Source organism: Lygodium microphyllum, chromosome 8, assembly GCF_053477565.2.
Source record: "Lygodium microphyllum isolate KBCC chromosome 8, Lygodium_microphyllum_v1.1.10, whole genome shotgun sequence".
Classification (NCBI taxonomy): Eukaryota; Viridiplantae; Streptophyta; class Polypodiopsida; order Schizaeales; family Lygodiaceae; genus Lygodium; species Lygodium microphyllum.
This window is the reverse complement of record NC_141142.1, coordinates 142333694-142340145: the sequence shown is the minus strand read 5'-3', so window position 1 is coordinate 142340145 and position 6452 is coordinate 142333694.

Sequence of the window (6452 nt, the reverse complement as noted above, 5' to 3'; positions counted from 1 at the left end):
TGGCCTCAAGTTTCTCCTTTAGCTCTTTGATCTCTTTTTTATACATGGTCACTTGACAAGTTCTTTCTAATTGAGAGGCTAAGATCGTCTCTCTTTTGGCCTCGAGCTCAGCAATTATTACTTTCTTATCTTCTTTTGCTCGCTCTAGCTGTGATTGATAGGAGTTTTTGCAAATAGTCATCATAGTTTGTAGACAACGACAGTGTGGTGGGACCCGAGGTTGTAGATTCTTATATCTTTTGCCTTTTGGGGTCCCAACTGCGTGTCTTTTTGCTCCTGTCACGATGGTTCCTCCACTTGCACCTTGATTTGCCTCTTTATTGACTAGAAATTGCACCCAAGCCACAATATTGCTAGCTTCCACCGTGGTAGAAGAGCCTTCGGTGGATGCAGTGTCTGGGGTGGTGGGCAGTAGGACGAGAGGGATGGGGTTGATCAGACCCTTACCCTCACACCCTTACCCTTACCCTTGATTATTGGGGTGGTAGGTTGTGCTTGGGAGCTTGTACTTTGACCTTCGCATCTAGGTAGACTCATGGTAGCTATCTCTTCTTCCCTTAAAGGCTACTTCACTAAGAGGTAGATGGCGAGGGCTATGTCTTCTTCTTCCTTTCTCCTTAACTCCTTGGCCTCCTGCTCTACTTTCCTCTTCCTTTCCTCTTCAGCCTTCTTGGATTCCTCTTTTACTTGTTTTATCTCCTTTGTCTCTCTCCTTTTTCTTATTTCTTCAGTACTTTTGAGCTCCCTTTGGGCTTTTGTCAGATCTGGTTTTTCTTTCTTCCTGCCCTCTTGTTTAGCCTTCTTATGTGGAGCATTTTTGTTTGATTTCTTGGTCCCTCCTCAACTAGATTGTGCTTGTCGCTCTTTTTCTTCCTCACTCACCATCCTTTCGTTGGATTGCTCTCATTCATGGTGGAGAGGTGACATTTTTGGTGTCTCGATGACCCCTTTCTCTTCATCCTTATACATCTCTTTCATTGCCTCTTGGATAAGAGCCATCAAAACTCCCCCATACCCAATGAGAGAGGATTTTGATGATGGTTTCTTTCTTTTAGCTCCACCTTTTGATGCCATGGATTCTTTGTTTGTTGTTTGCTTGCGAGGGCCAGTACCTTGGTTGATTGGTCTGTCCTCTTTCTCATGTACCCATTCCAATCGATCTCATCCAGTGAGTGGGTTGCCAAGCTCTCTAATGTGGGCACACTGATTCTATGCATAACGGAATTGTACCTTTGGTTGGAGAACAGGGAGTGGATGACCTTTGCTCTTGGAGCCTTATCTCTGGGTCAGGGATGTCTTGGATGTTGATGCCATCATTGGTCAAAACCTGGTCCGTCCTCATGTTCATCATAGCATAGACATCTATTTTGAATTTCCTTTCCACCTTGGATTTCAGCCCTAGTACCTTCTCCACCAAGGCTTTACTGAGCTGGACATGTACCTTCTTGGCTCCTTCTCCTCTTCCAACTATCACTATGCCACATTCTATGTCAGGGTCGTAGGTTCTCAAGAACTCTACACATTTGGTGTGGTTGATCTCCTACCCAAATTTCGCAACATATTTTGCCAGATTACAATGTTCTACAACTCTTTGGGCAGTTGGCCACAATTTCTTCGATATTGTAGATAGTTTTGAGCTTTAGCTGGTTGTAGGCATAGTCCTCGAGGGAAATGTGGTACCTTGCTATTTCTTCCTCTGTGAATGGGAGCCGATGGGCCCAATCCTACTATGTTGCCATTTTGGGTTCTTGCCATGATACCATAGTTCACCATTAGTGTCCTTAAGATAATTGCTTGTTAAAAGGTAAGGAGGAATTGATTATGATTTTATGGTCCTTCCTCATGTTCAACATAGCATAGACATCTATTTTGAATCTCCTTTCCACCTTGGATTTCAGCCCTAGTACCTTCTCCACCAAGGCTTTACTGAGCTAGACATGTACCTTCTTGGCTCCTTCTCCTCTTCCAACTATCACTATGCCGCATTCTTTGTCAGGGTCATAGGTTCTCAAGAACTCTACACATTTGGTGTGGTTGATCTCCTACCCAAATTTTGCAACATATTTTTCTAGATTACACTGTTCTACAACTCTTTGGGTAGACTCCTCCTTGGCCACAATTTCTTTGATATTGTAGATAGTTTTGAGCTTTAGCGAGTTGTAGGCATAGTCCTTGAGGGAGATGTGGTACCTTGCCATTTCTTCCTCTGTGAATGGGAGCTGATGGGCCCGATCCTACTGTGCTGCCATTTTGGGTTCTTGCCATGATACCATAGTTCACCATTAGTGTCCTTAAGATAATTGCTTGTTAAAAGGTAAGGAGGAATCGATTATGCTTTTATGGAAAGAATAAAATGCTTGTTAAAAGGTAAGGAGGAATTGATTATGCTTTTATGGAAAGAATAAAATTGCTTGTTAAAAGGTAAGGAGGAATCGATTCCAAAAAAATTATGAGTTGATTTTCATCCACTCTTTTTCACTTTTGGACATTGATTGAGGCTTTTTTCCTTGCATGTTCCATTCACCTTACATGTTTACATGTTTGATTCACCTTGCCCCCTCCCATTTGGAATTGAGAAGAATCCTTCCAAGGATTAAGGTTTGAGAGGTAAAGAGAATTCAGTATGTGCTTGTGATGTTTTACTTTTACATGAGCCAATCATAGAAGATCGAATTGTATTCCAGACTAGCATAGTGGCCCATAGCAAAAGGACAGATGCCTACTTGAGTGATGTAGGTGAGAACATCCATAAGGAAGTCATCAGCGTCAATTTGACTGGCAATGTGTAACTCCTCCTCGGTCATAATTTGATCTAAATATGGGTGGGTCAGGAGGTGCTCTTCTAGGGATTGGTTACGAATGGTGGTCAACACCCTATAGGAGGTTGGAGCTACATAAGTAGGGTCATATTCAAAGGTTTTGATGGCACGGCATTTCTCAGTGGGTTAATCATAATTTGGTAGCCCACTAGTTCCCATTGAAGTCAGAGAGCATACCATTTCCTCAAGAAAGAGGAGTCAAGGTCAACAAGTTGCTTCAACTCCTCAATTTCCTAGTCGATGGCAAGGGTTGTGCTCTTGTCATAAGAGGTAATGGGGCGTTGTTTTTGTGTGTGTTCTCGGGATATCTCGGTGGCAATTAATTCCTTGACTATTTGGGGAGCCTAAACAAATACAAATTCAGATTCCTCCCATGAGCAAGGCAGTGTACGTACCTTCGTTGCTAAAGGCTCATCCAAAAGACCTAGGTCTAGTCGATCATAGCTTTTAGCAAGTGTGGTAAATGTGGCATCCAACCATCGAAGGCAAGCAACCAAGTCATCCCCCGTATTTTTAGTAAATTCTGTGGCCAAAGTGAGAATTGATCTTCATTTGTAAGAGGTTCTAAGGCTTGCAGGTGGTTGGGGTTGGGGTTTGATTGAACTAGATATTTGGCAACTGATGGCTGCAGATTTAGTTGCTCTTGAGAGTGTGATTGGGCTTCTTGTGTGATGGGCTTGGTTGGAGTTGTGGATGTCGAGCTTGAGGCACTATGTGGGCAGTAGACTACGACGTTGGTCGATAGACTTGTTTAGTCTATGTCGGCTTATGCGTTTGAGGTTCTATGGGCTTTGCAGCCCGAGTTATTTGTGGAATTTGGGCTTTTTTGTCACATGGCTTGGTGTGGTCAAGTTTGAGGGCAACTTTGGAGTGGTGCCCTTGGACATCTCGACTTTAGGTAACCATATCCAAGCATTATCCTTGTAATAGCCTTGCACTTGCAATAAGATCTTGGGGACCCATCATTGCTTGACCATTTATCAATGGTTATAGTTCCTTCTCTGCCTCCTAGGTTTCAAATACAAGTTTCTAGCCTTGCAAGGTCCTAATTGTGCATGTTTAGGTGGTGGCCCTTGATGTTTAGGCATCCATTTGAGCTGTGGTGTCTGGACCTTAGCTCTGATTTCTGTGATTTGATGGCATTGAGGTTTGGTGGGTTGTGACAAGTCATGACCCTCCTCAAACTGGGTGGTGGGTTGCTCTATTGGTGACTTTGCAAGCTTTGATGAAGCCACGACCCCCTTGCTAAAAGCCATGATTATTCTATGTTGTCGATGGCTAGATGAATGCAGTGTGACGACGACTAGTAGTCGACATTGCACAATGTTTGCTTTTTAAACATACGTTCCAACAACGATTCTGTACCTACATCTTTCATATTTGGAAACACATAAAAGATCATTGGTATGCTTTTAAACTCGATAGAGACTACAACCTTGCACTTCTCAGAAGTGCATATGATCGGCCCCCATATGGGCTGAGTTTGGTGTTAGTGGGCAGCAATTGTGGTCTACCAATTTGGATCCAATAGATATTAAAGTTAGCACCCTCATCAATCAATGCATCAAACGTATGTGTTTGCTTAGCAGTGAGTCATGGGTAGGTAAGATGGAGCTATGACTTCCTCATCTTCATCTTCAATTTCCTTGATAGTGGCCACTCGTACCTTGACGAGGTTTGGTTGTCTATGCAAGCTCCTTGCCATCATGTAGACTGGTACTGAGGGTGTGTCACTAGGCTTACCAATTTCCTTAATGGCTTTCTCGTACTTCTCATTATCCAAGAATGGTAGATCATTTGTAGCTAGCATGTGCATCCAATCTCACTCATCCTGTGGACAAGGGGTATACTTGGTGAGTGGCTCGTACGATTTTCTAACTTGCGCATCACCCTTCAGCATGGCTGAGTTGGCATCTAAGTTAACTGGCATAGTCTTATAAGTATCCATCTCTACCCTTACTACTTCCGTTCGATTTCCTAGGAAGATCGGACCGTTGCCCCAATCTTCTATGACTCATACGTTGCACATCAAGGGTCTGCCTAACAAGATGTCATGATCTGCTCCCTTCATGACAATGAAGTTCACAAAAAAGTGGATACCTACGATCTTCAACGGCCAGTTTTTCAACACTCCCGATGACCTAACTTTCATTCCATTGGCCAATGTTGCATTAAACCTAGCATTCTCTCGATAGGTGGGTTACCCCAAGCATGGATTATTGCATGGCTAATGGACACTGACTCCTATCCCTGTGTCCACGATCCCTTTTTGTGTGGCATCTCCTATTCCTAAGGACTGGTAGAACTACATGCATATTTATGCCCTCCCAAAAAGCATTAACATGAAAGGACTTGGGCACTGAGTATAGTGTCAGACTGTGTATCTGAGTTACCACATCATGATCATGTAACTCAGTTGCCCCTTGCTCCATTAATCCTTCAACCCACTGCTTTAGATCTTTCCATAGCGTTGAATGTTGCCTAAGCAGATCTCTTAAGCTTAGAGTCGTTGGGGTGGTCACTAACATTGTAAGAAGATTGCTAGCTACTTGCTCTCCTTCTAGTCCTACATTCCTTGGCTAATGGCCTTGATTGGTTTATTGGTCTGTAGCATTTAAACTCTATCTAAGTGGCACTACTTGTGGTGTAGATGCATCTTTTGACTTTGGTCATAGAGGCAAAGTTGGTGTGCTTCTACTTGAGAGATCATCCATCTCATCCTCCAAGATGGACTCAACGTCCTTAAGGTGCTTTTGAGCCTCTTTGACCCACTCCTTGACCTTCTCTATGGCTTCAAGCTAGCATTTTGGGTTGGGACACTCCCCCAACCTAGCACTCCCCTTCTTAGCAGTCCTTGGAGCAAATGTCTTTGTCTCTGCGTCGGTGACTTTCTTTCTTGTGGGCAATGTCATAGCACTCTCCACATGACCTTGGCCTCCATTGTCTTCTTCCGTCGCCTACATATATTTTTCCCTATTGAGGTTGTGCCTAGATTGTTGGGTCCAAGCACTGATATGCCGGATTTCTTCATTTGTGCTTGAGTCATGACGTGTAACGAGATAGGTTGTCAAGAATCGTGTGGTGGGGGGACTTGCTTGAGCTATTGTGCCAAACACACACTATATACATAAGAGGAAGTTCACTTAAGAACACAAGAAGAGAGATGGAGGCCAAAACGTTTTCTTGTTGGTTTCTTCTTCTTCTTCCACACACTATATAATGTACACAAAGTATACATAAGATACAACATAAAGGAAAGTGGCCTACTAAGTGAAACAGTGCATAACCGACTACTAATCGACTGGCGTTATGTCTTTTGCTAGCTGTAGGTAGGTGTAACAAACTAAATATAATAAGTGATAAGTCAGTGGCCATGTGAGTATCATAATGACCACCAACGTGCTAAGTGTAGACATGTGGACCCATCTAGCTAGGCGGTCCATCATCAATGTCTGCAAGTGTTGAGCTTGCCATCTCAACACTCCCCCTCAAGCTCAACTCTACCTCTACGACTCCAAGTAAGCTTCGGAACTTCCAAAGCTTCTCTGCACCCAATGCCTTTGTGAAAATGTCATCTACTTAATCATGTGTGCTGACATATATCAAGTCAATCTCTCCTGCAAGTACCTTCTC